The sequence below is a fragment of the Melospiza melodia genome, unplaced genomic scaffold (assembly GCF_035770615.1).
Source record: "Melospiza melodia melodia isolate bMelMel2 unplaced genomic scaffold, bMelMel2.pri scaffold_18, whole genome shotgun sequence".
Taxonomy (NCBI): Eukaryota; Metazoa; Chordata; class Aves; order Passeriformes; family Passerellidae; genus Melospiza; species Melospiza melodia.
The window spans coordinates 17,406,902-17,426,436 of NW_026948525.1; positions in this window are offsets into that span (position 1 = coordinate 17,406,902).

Genomic DNA, 19,535 nt, shown 5'->3' on the forward strand with positions numbered 1-19,535 from the left:
TGGTCTCCATGATCCCATAAGGCCTTGCAGAGTCACCACAGACCATTGGTTTAATGCAGCTTCACAGTGTCACAATGGTCCCCTCGGCTCCACAAGGCCCTGAAGTGCCACAATGGCCCTTTGGTTCCACAAGGCCTTCAAGTGTAAAAATGGCCTCCATGGTTCCATGAGGCCCTGCTGTGTCACAATGCACCTTTGGTTCCAAGATGCCCAGAGTGTCACAATGGTATCCTTGGTTCCACAGTGTCAGAATGGACCCTTCATCCCATGGAGACCATGTGTTCACTGCAGTCCCCTTGATTCTACCAGGCCCTGCCATGCTATAATAGCCCCTTGGTTTCAGTGGGTCCCAAAGTGTCAGAACAGTCTCCATTGTTCCATGAGGCCTCACAAGGTCACTGTGCTCCCCTTGGTTCCACAGGTCCCCACAGTGGGACAATGGACTCTTGGTTCCATGAGGTTCCTCAGTCCCAATGATCTCCTTGGATCCGTAGTGTCACAGTGGCCCCTTGGCTCTATGTTGCCAGGCTGTGTCACAATGGCTCATGGTTCCATGAAGCCACAAAGTTTAACATGGGACCCTTGGTTCCATCAGGCCTTGCTGTGTCACAAGGGATGTGTAGTTCCATGAGCTCTCACACTGCCAGCAGCAGTCTCCTTGGTTCTGCAGTGTCACCATGGACCCTTTGTTCCATGATGTTCCTCAGTAGAACACGGTCACCTTTGTTCCGTGAGGTTCTGCAGTGTCACAAGGGACCCATGGATCCACCAGTCCATGCTGTGTCACAATGGCCCCTTGGTTCCAAGAGTTTTCTCAGGGTCATAATGGTCTTGTTGGATCCGCACTATCACAATGGACCATTGGTTCAATGTGGCCCCAATGTGCCAAAATGGATTTTGGTTCCATGAGGTTCTGCTGTGTCACAATGGACGCTTTGTTCCATGAGTTTGCACAGTGTCACAGCTGACTCCTTGTTTCTGTGAGGCCCCACTGTCAACAAACCTCTGAAATATCAGAATAAGTGTCCTGAATACTAATTTGCTATTTCAGAGAGAATCATTTATTCAGGCCTGAGGTCTAGGAGGCAGAACTCTCAACCTCATGTGGACATGTAATTCTGCCAGTTGGCCCTGCCAGAGCCAACTTGGGCAGCACTTTGGCCATGGCTGCTGGGTCTGGGCCTGAGGCAGGAGCAGGAGACAAGTGACCCTTGCAGGGCTGGGGCCTCATGGCCTCCTTGTCCCTGCTCAGCAGCCTGGCAGGGGCCGCCCCATGCTCCTGCCCTTGCCATTGCACATCCCCACATGCCAGTGCCCATCCCGGGAAGAGCCCTGAGCAAGGAGGGAGGGACAGGATCTGCCTGGCCAGGGGCTGGGGCTCAGGCCTTGGCCCTTTGCATTCCTGAAACACATCCAGCTTTGCTCAGCACCAGAGACACCTTTGCCTTGTTTGTCCGCAGCTGTCATCACTGCCACCAGTGTTCTGCTCTACCTGGAACCTGGGGACACTTTCTCAGTTGTGTTTCTCAGTGGGACCCATTAAAACTTCAAGAAATTTCAGTTTTTCAATTTAACTTTGAGTTCTTGAGAAGTTTTTTGAAGATGCTCTCAGGGACTGAGTTTGATGTAAACAACACAAAAGCCCTGAGAGGGTCATTAAAGTTTTCCTAGTCCAGTTATGGAGAAAGATTTCAAGGACCTTGTCAGAAATACACATTCCAATTTTAAAGGATGTATTTTATTTTATTTTATTTTATTTTATTTTATTTTATTTTATTTTATTTTATTTTATTTTATTTTATTTTATTTTATTTTATTTTATTTTATTTTATTTTATTTCTCTTTAGAGCAGAGGTGAATGCAGCATTCTGTGATTGATACTGACCCAGGGTCTCTCCTCAGCAGCTCTGGCCTGCTCACAGAAGCTGTGCCTGGAGCTCTGACCCAGTGTGCACAACCTTGCTCCACATTGCCCAGCCGCATCCTGTCTGTCCTCACTGCCCTGGGCCCTGCTGTGCTTGCAGAGCTGGCTGCACCCAGCCTCAGAGGGGTTCTCCCTTTTTGGGTTTTTTTTAAGTAATCTGAATCTCCTGAGTTTCCCCAGTGCAAACAGACACACTGCTCAGGTGTGTGCCAGCCCCAGGTGCCACCAAAGGCACTGCAGAGCTGCCCTGGGCCAGCTGTGAGGGTGGAACATCAGCCCAAGCTGCACTGGGCACTGCAAGGGGCTGTGGCCGTGGGCACTGCACTGACCGCACTGCTGTGTTTGGCTGCCACGGCCACCGTGTGAAATGAAACTGTCCTTGGAAATGCTGGGGAGGACTGGGACATACTGGAGACACTGGGAATGCTGTGGGAGACACTGGGATGTACTGGAAGTGACACTGGGGAGGACTGGGACAACCTGGGAACACGAGGAATGCTGAGGGGGAATGTGGGGGGACTGGGATGGACTGCGGGGGTACACTGGGACATACTGGGAGTGATACTGGAGCAAACTGGGGACACTGGGGGCATTGCGGGGAAGACTAGGGACACTGGGGCATCCTCTGGATGAAACTGAGGTGCACTTGAAGGGAGTGGGAATAAACTCAGGTGTATTGGGAGGGATTGGGCTGTACTGGGAGGGATTGGAGGAGCACTGGGGTAGTACTGGTCTGTACCAAGGATGAACTGATCTGTACTGGGAGGGACTGGAGGAGGTTGAATGGGCTGTTCCCGCCTCCACTGCATCCCATTTGCTGATTCTCCCGCCCATCACCTACTGCAACCAATCAGCACCAGGGACCCGACTGTGGGGGTGGTGCCTATATGGGTGGCTTTTATTTTTTTTAATTTTTTGCCTACAACTCCCATCATGCCCCACGGCCTGACTGAGCCCAATTAGAGCCAGAATTAGAACTCCCGTCATGCCCGGCTTTCCACAGAACCCCAGGATCACCCCCATCTGTCCCATTAGTGTCCCCCAGACCCTCCAGGATCTCTCAGTGCCCCCTCAGTGCCCATTCGGGACCCCCAAAAGCGTCCCCCGACCCTGTGAGTGCTCCCAACCCCACAGATGCCTGGAACAGCCACTTCTGGGAATTCATCCCACGGCCTCAGAGCCCCTCAGAACACAGTCCCGCGCCTGAAACTCCTGCCGTGCCCTGCGCCCCAAAGAGCCCAGTTGGAGCTCCTTGAGCTCCCACCGAGTGCTCTTGAACTGTTTAAGTTCCTCCGAGGACCTCAAGTCGCAACTCGGACGCAGAAGTGTCCCCCAAAAGCCTTCCCGGACCCCTAAACATCATGTTCGAGCCACTTCCAGGACTACAGCTCCAATCATGCTCCGCAGTGCACGTCCAGCACTATTCCAGCCTGGACTTCATCTCCTGTCATGCCCCGCGCCCCACTGAGACCCATTGCAGCTGCGCCTTGAACTCCCGTGATGCTCCGCGGCTCTCTTAAACCGTATGATACCCGCGCCTACAACTCCCATCACCCCCCGTGCCCAGAGAGCCCCGTTCAAGTCCCCCAAGGACCTGCCCGCACCCCGAAGGGCCCCAAATTCCCCTCCCTGACCTCCAAGGGCCCCCCCAGATCTGCAAGTGCTGCCCCGGACCCCGAACTGTCTCCCAGAATCCCTGAGTGCCCCTGCAAGTGCCCGCCGGGCTCCCCCAAGTGTCCTCCAGACCCTCAAGTTCTGTCTGAATTCCCTCCCCAGGCACAAAACTGCCCTGAATATGCCCCAGAAATGTCTCCAGGGACCCCTAAGTGTCTCCTTTTACCCTGTCTGTGAAAATTATTAAAAAGATGACAAAAGGATTTTAAATAGGACTAATTAGCATAAAGAAGGAGAAATCAATAGCCAACACTGGTCAATGAATTAATGAAGGGAATTGCGTTATGTAGAACCAATGACCAATAAATCTTTTGCTTGCTAAAAATGTACGGATTTTTAAATATAAATATAAAATTCAGTAATACAAATATAGAATAACACTATAATAAATAAATTAAAAAGTAATTATAATTTATTATTTCATTACTTTTTTTTACAGGAAAATGCATGAAGATTTTATGCTTTGGATTGTCATTCTGTAAAAGACGGTCCAAAGATCCCTCATCTGCCTCTCAACTGCTGTCAAGGACAGAGATTGAAGCCCTCCCCAAGGACTGAGATGACACCCTTTAAAATTCTAACCCAGGGGTGCTAGCCTGACTGGAGCGGGATGTCTGCCATAGGAAGCAGGAGGTTTCCTATAGGAACCAGTCCTGAAACAGCAGGCCCTACTCACTTCTGGCACCGGTTTGTGCTGTTCAGAACTGGACTGTCTGTACCTGTTCTCAATGGATTTATTCTCCACTGTGCCCTCTGTGCCATCCTGCTCCCCTCCCGGCGGTAGATTATAAAAGACCTCTGAGTTAACCAGAAACTTTGAGCCCCAGCCCCTGGCCAGGCAGATCCTGTCCCTCCCTCCTTGCTCAGGGCTCTTCCCGGAATGGGCACTGGCATGTGGTGATGTGCAATGCCAAGGGCAGGAGCATGGGGCGGCCCCTGCCAGGCTGCTGAGCAGGGACAAGGAGGCAACGAGGCCCCAGGCCTGCAAGGGTCACTTGTCTCCTGCTCCTGCCTCAGGCCCAGGCCCAGCAGCCATGGCCAAAGCGCTGCCCTGGCTCTGGCAGGGCTGTCTTGCAGCTGCTGCTCATCCCTGTGCCCTGTGCAGCCCAGGCTGTCCCACGGTGTACCTGCCCTGCGCCTCTGTCCCTGCAGGCTGTCGGCATCCCCCGGCTGCCCCACCTGGCTGGGCCCTTCCTTTGCTGACAGCTCTGCCTCCTGCCTGCCTCTGCCTGCCCACACAAAGCCTGGGGCTGATACCAAAAGGGTTCATTCCATGTTTACCCTGCCTATGAACTTTCAGCACAGGAGCAAGGCATGCAGGGGCTGCTTTCCCAGCAAGGATGGTTGGAAGAGAAGAAGAAGACATCTGGCTCAGGGGTGCAGGGATAAAGAAAACAAGGACTGAATCTGGGAACGAACTTGGGGTGGGTTTTATGAAAATGGGTAAATTGTAATTCACATTTAGTGACTGTATATGAGCAACACACTGGTAGAATTACATGTCCTCATAACCTTAGGAGTCATCCCATGTTGGACCTTAGGCCTCAATAACTGATACCCTCTTAAAAGACAAATTATTGTTAAGGAGCCTTATTCTGATATTTTGGACATTTGGTGACAGCAGAGGCTCACAGAACCAAGGACTCAGCTGTGACACTGTGGAACCCCATAGAACAAAGGGTCCATTGTGGTGCAGTGGAACTCCATGAAACCAAAAGTCCATTGTATCAGCGCAAGGCCTCCTGGAACTAAGGAGACTATTGCTGACACTGTGGAAGCTCCTGGACCCATGGGGTCATTGTGACAGTGTGGGGCTGCATGGAACCAATGGTCCATGTGACACTGCAGAACATTCTGGAATCAAGGGGATCATGTTATGCTATGGAACCTTATGGAACAAAGGATCCATGGTGACACTGCAGTGCTCAGACAATTGTTGACAGTGTGAAAGCTCCTGGAACCAGAAGTCCATTGTGACACAGCAAGGCCTCCTGGAACCAAGGGTCCATTGTGGCTCTGTGGGGCTTCCAAGAGCCAAGGAGACCATTTGGACACTGTGGGGCCTCATGGGACCACCTGACACTGTTACACAGCAGGGCCACATGGAGCCAAGGGGCCACTGAGACACTGAGGAACCTCATGGAACCAAAGGTCCATTGTTACACTGAGGGGCCCTGTGGAACCAACAGGATCGTGGTGACACTGTGGTGCTCCATGGAACCAAGGGGCCATTCTGATTCTGCTTTGCCTCATGGAGCCAAGGGGACACCATGACACTGCAGGGCCTGGTGGAACTAAGGCAGCCTTGTGACACTGCAGGTCCATTGGAAGATTGCAGGGCCTCATGGAACCATGGAGAACATTATGGCCCTTTGTAACCCATTGGAACCAAGGGGCCATTGTGACACTGCAGGGCCTCATGGAATCAAGGGGACCACAGTGACACTGTGGGGCTCCATGGTACAAAGGGGCCATTCTGACACTATGGAACAAAGGAGACCATTGCTCTGCTGCAGGACACCGTAGAACCATGGAGGCCATTGTGACACAGCAAGGCCTCATTGAACCAAGGGCACAGTAGTGACACTGTGGAGCTCCAGGAGACCAAGAGGAGGATTCTTAAAGTGCAGAACAAAGGAGACCACTATGACACTCTGGGGCATCATAGAACCAAAGTCCATTTTGACACAGAAGGGCCTCATGGAACCATGGAGGCCATTTCTACACTTTGAGGCCTTGAGAAACCATAGGGCCATTGTGGCACTTTGTGTCCCCATGGAACCAAGGAGTCCGTTGTGACACTACGAGGCCCTGTTGGGCCAAAGGGCAATTGTGGCACTGTGTGGCACCATGGAACCAAGGGACCATTGTGACACTACCGGGCCCCATGGAACTAAGGATTCTTGGAACAATGTGGGACTTGTTGAACCAAAGGTCCATTGTGACATTGCAGGGCCTCATTGGAACAAAGGAACCATTGCTGACAGTACAGAAACTCATGGAACCAAGGGGCTGTCTTGACACAGCAGGGCCACATGGAACCCAGGAGACCAGTGACATTTAGGGAGCTCATGGAACCAAGGTCCATTGTGACACTGCAGAAACAAGGAGACCATTGTTGATGCTGTGGAAGGTCTTGGAACCAAGCAGCCATTGTGACACTCCAGGGTCTCGTTGAACCAGGCAGACCATTGTGACACCACAGAACCTCATGGCACTGAGGGTTTATTGTGACACAGCAGGGACATGGAGCCCATTGTCCATTGTGACAATGAGGATCTGAGGAGACCATGGTGACACCATGGAAGCTCATGGAGCCACGGGTCCATTGTGACAAAACAAGGCCTCATGGAACCAAGGAGACCATTGTGACATCATGGAACCTTGTGGAACCAAGGGTCCATTGTTACAGTCCAGAACCAAGGAGACAATGGTGACAGTAGAGAACCTCACAGGAACAAGATTCCATTGTTATGCAGTGGGGCTTCATGGAACCAGGGAACCAGTGCGACACAGCAGGGCCACATGGAACCAATGGTCCATGGAGATACTGTGGATCCAAGGAGACCATGGTGATGCTGTGGAACCTCATGGAACCAAGGGGCCGTTGTGACACTGGGGAACCTCTTGGAATCAAGGCAACCATGTTAGACTGTGGAACTTCATGGAATGAAGGGGCCAGTGTGGCACTGTGTGGCCTCATAGGAACAAAGGACATGGTTGATTGGACAGAAGCTCCTGGAAACCATGGAACATTGTGACACTGCAGAGCCTCATGGAACCAAGGAGACTACTGGGACACTGAGGAGCCTTATGGAACCAAGCAGCCGTTTTCACACCACAGAACCAAGGAGACCATTGTGACATCATGGAACCTTGTGGAACCAAGGGTCCATTGTTACAGTCCAGAACCAAGGAGACCATTGCTGACAGTACAGAACCTCACGGGACCAATACTCCATTGTTATGCAGTGGGGCTTCATGGAATCAAGGAGCCACTATGACACATCAGGGTCACATGGAACCAATGGTCCATGGAGATACTACGGATCCAAGTAGACCATGGTGATGCTGTGGAACCTCGTGGATCCAAGAAACCACTGTGAAACTTTTGGTCCCCATGGAACCAAATTATCATGGTGTCACAGCAGGGCTGCTTGTGACCAATTGTCTATTGTGACACTGCAGATCCAAGAGACCAGGGTGACACTCTGGCAGTTGATGGAACCAAGGGGCTGTTGTGACACACCAAGGCCTCGTGGAACCAAGAAGAACATTGTGGCAGTGCAGAACCAAGGAGGCCATTTTGACAGTACAGAACCCAATGGAACCAAGGGTCCATTGTTATAGAGGAGGGCCTCATGGAAACAAGGGGCCATTGTGAAACTGTGGGGCATAATGGAGTCAAGGACACCACTGATACTGAAACCCACTGGACAGAAACTTCTGAACACTTTTGAGTATTTGAAAGCAGGTATTCTTTATTATAGCATGGTCGTCACTTGGGCCATCCTTCCTCCATTGGAGTGCACTGAGCATCAAATGAACAGAGTTTTTATCACACACGTTGATTATGTATCCATTAGCTGTCCCCACTTCCTTTGAGTTTATTTGACATAGCTTCACCCCTTATCTTTGGGTTTTTTCTTCAACATCCAGTGTCCTTTTAGGTGGCTGTTCCTTGACCCCCCCACTTTTGAGTATGGCAATAATATTGTTTTGCATAACTTCTGCTTTGTCAGCCTTGCAGAGCTGAGCTGGCATCCTGCTTGCATTTTGTGTGACTTCAGTTTGCCAGAGGTACATCCTCAATCAGTTTCTCCAAGGCTTTACTGTTCTGTTCTACTGTCCTTGACAAGAGTAAATGTTGTTCTGTTCTCCTGTCCTTGTCTCAGTGCTCACCCTGCATGAGGCATCTGCAACCCCCAACCTATGGACCTGGGGTGGGCAAGTGTTCCTGGGGAACAGGGATGGGACAGCTGGGCTGGACTGACCCAAGGGATGTTCCATTCCATGTCACACCATGATCAGCAATCAACTGAGAGAAGCAGAGGGGCAAGTAGGGTATGGGATTAATTTCTTATTTAAGATATTTTTCTTTCAAAACAGCACCTACACATACAGGATCCTCTCCTGCCACAAGGTGGTTAAATATTTTCTGCTGATAGGAGATTTCTTGTGAATTTGCTTTTCTTCTTTTTTTGACCTTTTCTTTTTGTGGTTAGTTTGTTTGTGTTGTTTTTGTGTTGTTGTGGGTGGATCATGCTTTGAGTTTGGGGTTTGTATTTTTTGGTTGGGTTTGGGTTTTTCCCTATTGAACTGCCTTTCTTCTGTTGTATAAGTTTTTTCTTCTCTTTCTTGTAGCTTGCTTGCCACCTGATGGCAAGACAAATTTACCCAACTCAATCATCTTGCCCAATTACATTTTGCAGTCACCATTAACTCGATGAGTTCAGTCACAGACTCCCTGCAATTTGGCAGCATCCACAAAGGAATTGAAAGTACATTTCATGCCATTTTAGAGACAATAGAAATATTCCACAGTGGTGGCCAAGGGCTGGTCACTGAGGGATGTCACCAGCATGTGGCTACCAAGAGGACTCTGTACCATAGATGACATTTGACCCTCAATGTTCAGCCAAATTCCTACCCAGCCCATGTTCCACTCCTTCAGCCCAGCTCTCTCCAGTCTGGCTCTGAGGAGACCACATCAGATCCTGTCCCAGGCCTGGCTGAAGTCTGGGCACACAACATCCCCTTCTTTTCCCTCCCACGTGGGTTCTGCAGTCCCTGCCCTGTCCTGCCAGTGCCTGATATGGCTGCAGGAGGAGTTGCCACATCCCCTTCCCTGCTGAGCTGTGACTCTCCCTGTCCCCGTCCCTGCCCTGTTTGCAGACTGGTTTCACGTCTGTCCTTCCCAAGTGCCCAGGACTCTCTGGGATGGCTCTGGCCTTTCCAAGGGGTTTGAGAGAGGTCCCACAGTGACACTGCCCAGCCGTCTCAACAGCCCTGATACCAAAAAGCTGTTCCAGTGGAGTGCCCAGGACACAGCCCTGTCCTGCTGTCCCTGTCATGAGGGTCAGTTTTTATGGGTGACTCTGGTGTGTTATTCCCCCACTCAGAGCTGCCCTGAGCACTTTTCTCAGTGCCTCTCTAAGCCCATCCTTTCTGCTCCACAGACTGTAGATGAGAGGATTCAGCAGGGGGGAGGACTGTGTTTTAAAAATGCTCTGTCAGAATATCTCAGGAGACACAACTGATCTGGGCACTGGTGACACTGAAAATCATGAGGATGCCCCAGAAAACTGAGGCACTGCGAAGTAAAAGGAGGAGGTAGAGAAAACCTTCCCCAGCCATCGGCCCTGGCACAAGCTGCAGAGCCCCAGGAAGGTTCAGCACAGACCATTCACCATCTGATGGGCACTGGCCACCCACAAGGAAAACCTGACCCAGACCTGAGTCCCTTGTAGGTGAAACAGGGACCCTGATCTGATCCCACTGAGCCCTGGGAGAACAATGAGCCTCTTTAGAATCCATCCCTTGGCATGTTCTTGAGACAGACTGTGGCAGAAGCCCTCAGGCACTGGGCTGAGGAGATCCGTTTGCTGATGGCAGTGCTGGAATGGAGGTCAGCTCTCTCAAAAAAGCTGTCATTGCGGTCCCTGCTTCCAGAGCTCTCAGACCTCAGAGCACAACAAGGGCTCCAAAGGGGAGTGTGGAGGAGTTGAGAGGAGCTCTGAAAAGATCACATGCTGGTGCTCCCTGTCTGTGCTGCTGTGCTGCAAAGCATCACAGCTTTTACAAAAGTCTCAGTGGAAGGGTAGTAGAGAAAGCATTTGAAGCAGGGTCCTTTATTTTGTTAAAAAAACCAAAGCACAATTCCCAATTTTAAAAAATCTCTGAGTCAAATTCAAGAGGAAAACACTTAAATAGAAGAGGAATGAATAATAAGATTATGTTGTGATCAAGATAATCACAAGAAAAACAAAACTATTTACCCACCACACTACCAATACATGAAAAGGTAGACTGAGTCTGTAATGAGTTACACTCTAAATCTTATGCTATACAAAAGGGGTACTTTATTCCTTCTGAAAAGCATCCAGTCATCATTTTTCTTATGCCATGCTTGAGCTCCTGGTTCCTCAGGCTGTAGATGAGGGGGTTCAGGGCTGGAGGCACCACTGAGTACAGAACGGACACGGCCAGATACAGGGATGGGGAGGAGATGGAGGGGGGCTTCAAGTGTGCAAATATATCAGTGCTGAGGAACAGAGAGACCACAGCCAGGTGAGGGAGGCAGGTGGTAAAGGCTTTCCCTGCTCAGAGGGGATCCTCAGCACAGCCCTGAAGATCTGCACATAGGAGAAAACCATGAACACAAAACAACCAAATAACAGAAAAGCACTAACTACAATGAGCCCAAGTTCCCTGAGGTAGGATTTGGAGCAGGAGAGCTTGAGGATCTGGGGGGTTTCACAGAAGAACTGGCCCAGGGCATTGCCATGGCACAGGGGCAGGGAAAATGTATTGGCTGTGTGCTTGAGAGCATGGAGAAAGGCAGTGGCCCAGGCAGCTGCTGCCATGTGGGCACAAGCTCTGCTGCCCAGGAGGGTCCCATAGTGCAGGGGTTTGCAGATGGATACATAGCAGTCATAGCACATGATGGTCAGCAGGGAAAATTCTGCAGAAATGAAAAATACAAACAGAAAGAGCTGTGCAGCACATCCTGTGTAGGAGATGTCCCTGGTGTCCCAGAGGGAATTGTGCATGGCTTTGGGGACAGTGGTGCAGATGGAGCCCAGGTCGCTGAGGGCCAGGTTGAGCAGGAAGAAGAACATGGGCGTGTGCAGGTGGTGGCCGCAGGCTATGGCGCTGATGATGAGGCCGTTGCCCAGGAGGGCAGCCAGGGAGATGCCCAGCAAGAGGCAGAAGTGCAGGAGCTGCAGCTGCCGTGTGTCTGCCAATGCCAGCAGGAGGAAGTGCCTGATGGAGCTGCTGTTGGACATTTGTTCATTTTGGCATCGTGGGCTGTTGAAAGAAGACACTGATAAGCTGGGAAGGAATTAATTGTTTATACTTATCCTTTTTTATTACAAATTCCCTCAAATATACTTCCTTTTTTGGGGAATTTACTGAAACTTTTTATCTCTGAGCCCAGGTTTGTGCTGCTGCCTTGTCTTGCGCATCCCTCTGTGCCAGAGCACCGGGGAGCCCAGAGGGAAAACAGGGCTCCCTGTGCCTCAGCACAATCAGACCCACTCGTCCCACACAGGTGCGCTTTGCTCATTTTACCTCACACTATTTCACGGTGATTGCACTTATAACTTGATTGAACAAAAAGTTTAACTTTTGAATGCTCCAGTTTAAAAATAATTTTCTCCAAATCCTTCTCTCTTTCCTTGTCCATCTCAATGGAAGGGATACCAAGGGCTGGTCTGGCTCTCTGCTTCCTGAAGTTGTGCCTACTGGGAGCAGTTTCTCCATATCCAAGCCTTATCCCTGCCAGTGATGCCAGAGCCCAGCACAGCCCCGGGGGCTCAGCTCTGCCCTGCAGACCCCTCCCAGCACAGGGACTGCCCAGGGGCATCTCCCTGGCAGCAGGGCCTTAAGGGCAGGCCAGACAGACAGAGATGCTGCAAGCCAAGGGGCTGCTGCTGCTGTCTGTAGGGAGAGGAGGCTGAGGAGGCACTTTCTGAGAGAGATCTGAGGCACATCTGCTGATGCTCAGGCTGACAGTGCAGGAGTCTCAGTGACACAGCCAAAGCTGACAGCCCCTTTCCCTTCCCTTTAGGAGAAAGCTGAGAGCAGCCCTGGCCATGCAGCACCATCTCCACAGCAGGAGGAATCTGCCCTGATGGGGGTGGCTCCTTCCACCTCCAACTTCTCCCCTGCAGTGTCCATGGGGAGCTGCCAGGCAGGCTGAGAGCTGTCCCTGGCAGGTGGCACATGCCCTGGGCTAAGCAAGAGCCCTGAGGGCTGCAGGAGCTGCTCTGCAGGACAGCCCTGGGCAGCCCTGGCTGCAGCCCCAGCTTCAGCCCCTGCAGCCATCCCTGGCAGCAGGAGCCATCCTGCCCTGTCCCTCTGACGGTGCCCAGGGCAGCCCTGCTCTGCAGCACATCCTCCTCCTCCTGCTCCTGTTCCACAGAGAAACTGGGAGAGTCCTCCTGACACATCCCCCAGGCTGTGGGGTGTGCTGGCTTCAGGAGATCCCTCCAGGAGCACAGGGGACATTGCCCTGCACCCACACACTCACCATGCACAGGGCTGTGGAGATCTTCCTCCAAGTGAAGTCTCAGCTCAGTGTCTTCCCAATCCTGATTGCCTTCAGCCTGACTCTGCCTGGCTCCTGTCCCCTCAGTGCCTGCAGGCAGAGCCCTCAGCCCTGCTGGGCTGGGAGAGAAGCTGGTCCTGGGAAGAGCTGTTCCTTTAAAGCTCAGCAGCACAGGCACAGCACAAGGATTTTAATGAGCCTCTTGGGGCTTTGGTGTTCTTTACTTCAGACTCAGTCCCTGAGAGAGTGTTCAAAAAACTTCTCAACAACTAAAAATTCAAGTGAAATTCCAAAGTTTCTTGAAGTTTTAATGCGTCCCACTGAGAGACATGACTGAGAAAGTGTCTCCAGGTTCCAGTTAGAGCAGAACACTGGAGGCAGTGAGGACAGCTGGGGACAAACAAGGCAAAGGTGTCTCTGGTGCTGAGCCCACTTAGATGTGTTTAAGGAATGCCAAGGGCCAAGGCCTGAGCCCCAGCCCCTGGCCAGGCAGATCCTGTTCCTCCCTCCTTGCTCAGGGCTCTTTGCCAGGATGGGCACTCGCATGTGGGGATGTGCATTGCCAAGGGCAGGAGCATGGGGCGGCCCCTGCCAGGCTGCTGAGCAGGGACAAGGAGGCCATGAGGCCCCAGCCTTGCAAGGGTCACTTGTCCCCTCGTGGCCTCAGGCCCAGGCCCAGCAGCCATGGCCAAAGTGCTGCCCAAGTTGGCTCTGGCAGGGCTGCCTTGCAGCTGCTGCCCATCCCTGTGCCCTGTGCAGCCCAGGCTGTCCCACGGTGTCCCTGCCCTGTGCCTCTGTCCCTGCAGGCTGTCGGCATCCCCCGGCTGCCCCACCTGGCTGGGCCCTTCCTTTGCTGACAGCTCTGCCTCCTGCCTGCCTCTGCCTGCCCACACAGAGCCTTGGGCTGACCCAAAATCGTTCTGGCAGATGTGTTGTGCCACAGCCCTGCCCTGGGAGGGAAATGCATCTCTCTTGGTTTCCATTCTGGGTCTTCACAGCTGCATTTGTTGACATTATTTTTATCTCAGGCTCATTTCCACTATGAAGAAGAGGTACAATATATTTGAATCTACCTTTGTAGTCATCACTGGCTGTTTTCAATCTTTCCTCAATCTCCACACAGTTGAACCCACAATTTCCAGCTGCCATAAAGTGATCATGTTTGGGGCCTCCAAAGCACATCCTGGGAGATCTCTGGGCCCTCTCAAATATGTTCGACCTTGGAGATGTGATTTACATCCAAGAATGGCTGTGTACCTTTTTGCCTAAAAGTCTTTTTGGGGAATATAATACAGATTAATATACTGTACCTTTAAACTAACTGAGGGCACATTTAGATTTTCTGTAGGGATAAAATATTTTATGATGATGGTGGCAGAACACTGGCACTGGTTGCCCTTTAAATAGAAATCCCACCCCTGGAAATGTTTAGGTCAGGGGCTTTGTACAACCTGAATGAGTGAAGGTGTTCCTGGGTCATGGAAGGGGAGTTTTACCAGAGGCTTTTTAGGTCTCTTCTAACTCAAAGCATTTTACAATTCTTTGATTCTTATATCCCATCTGCTTCTGCACAGGGCTGCAAGTACCTATGCACACCATGCCACCATTTTAATCTGGCCAAATTCTCATTCTCTTGTCCATATCATGGACAAGAATTGCCTTTTTTATGGAGGAACAATTAAAAGGCTAAAAAGTAAAGAAACTGAAAGGAAGGACCAACATCTCAGTGTGAAAGATTCACAAAGTGGGACAATGGCAGAGACTCTAATGGTGACCTCCATGCTTTGGATGGGCATTTCTGCTTTGGGGTCTGAGTAGCAGGATGGAAGGTTGCTCCCAGGAGGAGTCCCTGTGCATTTCCCTCCCCCATGGCTCTGCCCTTCCTGATCCAGCAGCTGTGGGGCGGCACAGCTGGGGTAGTGCAGGGACAGGGCCGGTTCTGACAGGGCAGTTGTGGTTTAGGAATGGTGCTCTCCCATTTCCTACTCCCACTAGCAAGACCATGTGCCTCCCCACATTCATATTCCCACCATTGTCCCCCATACCACAGGGGCTTTACCTGCCTGGTCGTGCTTGATCTCAGTCCACATTTCACAGTCAGGGATAACCTGGAGATGGTGTCCAGGGTTAAATCCACCCCTCGCTCATGAGCCCATCTGGAGGTTGCATCTCTTCCCTGATGATCTGAGGTGTCCAGAAATAACTCACCCTTGTGTGGCCAGTCCAGACCCTCAGACACTTAAATCCTGGCAGTCCCGTTCTCCTGTCCATTGTTGTGATGCTCTTCAGTGCCCGACTCTTGGGCACGTGAGCATCCACAGGAGGGACTTTCACAGCCAACTTCTGCCCCAGACAGCAATGTCTTGCCCCACTCCAGCAGCCCAGCTAGGTTTCCCTCTGCACAGCCAATTGCCCTTTTTCCATCCTTCCAGCCACCCCACAGAGCATTTCCCACCATCCCCGAGTCAGTGCAGAGGTGCAGCACTGGCCATTTCTCTCGTTTAGAGCTCCAGGGATGGTCCCAGTGCTGCAGTGATTGCAGGAAAGGGGACCCCACAATGGGACATTTCTTGGTCAAATACAGACAGGAAGAGTGACAAACGGTCTGTGACTCAGGTTTTGGCCTGGAAGCCCCCGCCATGGTTTGCAGGGAGCTGCAGTGTGGCCTGGCCCTGGCAGTGCCCAGCAGTTCTGGCCTGGGAGAAGGTGTTGGTGCCAGCTGGCCCAGGGAGCTGCAGCATTTGGGGAACGAATCCCTCCTGGCCTCCTGCCCCAGGGTGACATTGCAGGGCCTCATGGAGCCGAGGGGCCATTGTAGCACTTCAGGGCCCCATGGAATTAAGGAGACTGTTTGGACATTTTGGGGTCTTGTGGGACTGAGGCAATTGTGACACTTGAGAATCAAGGGGCCACTGTGAAACTGTGGGGCCTTGAGGAACTGATACTGAAATCACCCAAATAGCAACTTTCTACACAATTTGAGTATTAGAAAGCAGCCATTCTTTATAGTAGCACTGATCACTTGGAGGATCCTTCCTCCATTCGAGTGCCCCAAGCGTCAGGTGAGCAGAGGTTTTATCACACACATTGATCACATATTCATGAGCTATTCTTCTGTGGTGGTCTACAGATGGTCTATAGGCCTCACAGTATAAATAATTCCAACTTTATAACTGAAATAAGTGATTTATTATATAATTACCTTACTTATGTAATTTGACCATTCAGAGCAGGCCCAGGCCATTGGGGACTCAGGCTGCTATTGGCTGGTTAGCTGAGTAGTAACTGGCTTTGCCAATGAGGATTAACCTCATGGGCCTTTTTATTTATATAAGAAAGTAGGATTTCAAGCTGGCTGTTGCTGCATGAACATGGAGTGTCTAGTCACCTGTCTCCTATCACTACAGGACACCGCTGCACACAAAGTGAAGAAAAAAGGGAAGTTTAATTTCTGACTCCAACATTTATAGTTTTGCAAAAGTGACAGTGGATTGGAGGGTGACAGTGCCACCTCTCCAATGACACTGGACAAACCAACAGTCCATCAAATTTCTCCTCCATAAAAGAATGCAAAACCATGAGTTATTTACAGAAAGTGTGTGAGAAAGTTCACTACAAGAATGTGAACATCAGAAGACTTAGAAAATCTTAAAAAATCAGGACGACATCTCACCCATTTCCATAAAAAAAAAAAAAAAAGAAAAAGAGAAAAGAAAATGAACAATGTAAAAGAGAAGGCATGAACAATGTTCTGTGTCCATTTGCAGAGGAATCATCGGAGTGTTCACTCTCATCACCTGCATCTGAGTCATCACTCAATGATTCACCCGCTTGATGCCTTTCATGTTGGTCATGGTTTCCATTTTGCCCATTGGCTGGATTCTTTGTCTGCTGTTGCAGGTCAGGACAAAGACACTTCAAAGGTACCCAGCGTACCCCAGTATCTGTGGATACACAAGCATACCCGTGCCCTGAAGCAATAAGGTCATAGGGATCTTCTCCCTGTTTGATGACTAAATTCTGCACCCAAACCTTTGCTTGAGGCTGATGTGCCTCGTCCGCAGCCTGCAACGAGAGATGGTGATTCAAAATGACAGGGTTATTTGAGTTCTGTGGCACAGTGAGATGATTGTGCACAAAGCTTTTGCCAACTGACTGTGCAGGGTTTCACCCTGCATTCCCCTTTTTGGTTTTTGAAGAACCCGCTTCAAAGTACCGTGAGCACGTTCAACAATAGCTTGACCAGTCGGAGAAAGAAGGATACCAAACTTCTGTGAGACACCCCACAACTGCAGGAACTGCTCCACCTTTTGCGATGCATAAGCAGGACCACTGTCAGTTTTCACAGCAGAAGGTATGCCCAGAACGGAAAAGGCCTGCCTCCACTGGGCAAGGACATCATGGGCCTTCTCCCCAATGTGAGCAGAAGCCCACATCCCAGAGGAGAACGTGTCCACAGTGACACGCACATGCTTGAGCCGGCCAAACTCGGCAATCTGGGTGACATCGGTCTGCCAAAGCTCCAAGGCCTGAAGGTCTCTGGGGTTTACCCCAGCCGGCAAAAGCAGAGCAAGTGCGTGGCAGTCATCACATGACTCAACAATGTCACAAGCCTCAGTTGGCATCAGCTGAAACTGCTTCTGCAGGGTATGTGCGTTTTGGTGGAAAAGCCCATGCGATGCTTTGTTCTGCATGAGTGTATCAGGTTGAGGCGCTACCCATGCTGGGTTAGCCAACTTGTCAGCCCTTGCGTTACCTTCCACTATAAAGCCTGGCAAATTGGTGTGACTCCTCACATGCAGAACATAAAATGGATGAACCTGGGGCTGAATGGCACACCACAAGGTCTTCAGCAAATGAAACAAAGCAGGATTACTGACCTCCTTCAAAACCGAATGACCCAACTGCTGCGTGATATTGGCCACAGAGGTGTAATCCGTGACCAAGTTGAAAGGTTCCTGGGAAAATTTCTCAAATGCCATGACAGCAGCCCTCAATTCAACCAACTGGGCTGACCCATCCTCATGACCGTCCAGAACCTGCCACTCTGATCCGTCCCTCCAGGTAACAATTGCCTTTCCTGTTTTCCCTGAACCGTCAGTGAAGATGGTGGGTCCTTGCACGGGTTCCTGACTATTTTTGGGCTGCAAAGGGATTTGTGCGAATTTTGCCATATGCAGTAGCCTATGGCTGGGCAGATGATAAGTGATCTGCTCTGAAAAGTTTTCCAGAGCACTCTGCAGGGACACAAAGTTGGCAAAGCTCCAGTCAAATCCTTCTGCTGTACCGGGAGTATGATCTTTGCGGGACCCACACCCATCAATTGCAAATACCGTTGCCGGCATTTGATTATCAAGCAAGCAATCAGCTCAAGCAATGGGGTTGCCGTCTTCTGTGGCTGATGGGGCAGGAAAACCCATTTCAAGATGAGCAAGGAATGGACCATTTGTCACTCCATTGGCCAATGATGCCTGTGGGATGTGAATCTGGAGTGGTGATGAACACAGTGACATCAACGGAGGGATCAATGCGATGAACTTGGCAAGCATAAACAGCTTGCTGAACCACCTCCAGCACTGACATGCCTCCAGGGTCAATGTGCGAGGTGACTTTAGACCAGAGTCCCCTTTCGACAAATCAAACAGAGGAGACAGCTGTGCGTCAGTTAGTCCCAAGTATGGACGTAACCAAGTGATGACACCTACCAATTTCTGAGCATCATTCAGTGTCTTCACAGAATGCACAAATTGCACTTCCTGGTGACGCACAGTCTGTTCCAGAATTTTGACCCCCAAGTACTTCCAAGGCAGTTGAACCTTTTCTGGAGCCACCTGCAGCCCATGAGAATGCAAAATGTTGACTAACCGCAGCTGAATCCTCAGCAGCTCATCCTGGGTGGACGTGGCCACCAAAATGTTGTCCATATAATGGTACAGATACGCATCAGGAAACTGCTTGCCAACTCCAGACAAGGCCCGGGCCACATACCACTGGCATATAGCCAGAGAATTGCGCATGTCCTGTCTCCATTGATATCTCTGTGCGGGCTCAGCCTCGTTAATCGCTGGCACTGAGAAGGCAAATTTCGGTCTGTCATTGGGATGCAAAGGAATGAAAAAGAAACAATCCTTCATATCCACAATGAGGATCGGCCAGTCTGCGGGAAGCATGGTAGGTGATGGCATGCACACCTGCTATGCTCCCATGCTTTCCATCACAGCATTGACCTTTCAGAGGTCTTGCAACAAACTCCATTTCCCAGATTTTTTTTCTTGATGCAGAAGACAGGAGTGTTCCAGGGACTGGTAGAAGGCTCCAGATGACCCTGGTCCAACTGCTCCTGCACCAGATTCCAAAGGGCCACCAATTTATCTTGAGGGAGGGGCCACTGGTTCTCCCAGACAGGTTTGTCCATCAGCCACCGTATAGGGGGCATAGGACACTCTGCACCCTTCATCACACCCCATCAAAAACCTCTCCCGATGTGCACCTCCCAGTGCAGACAGAACATCCCTCCCCCAGAGGTTGGCAGAACTAACATGAGGCCTAACCCAGGCTGTCTGTCCCTCCATGTTCGCAACCAGCACGGGCCGCTGGCTCACGTAACATTGCGGCTTTCCTCCTAGGCCTGCGACAGCCATCTCCACCAGATTCAGGGGCCAC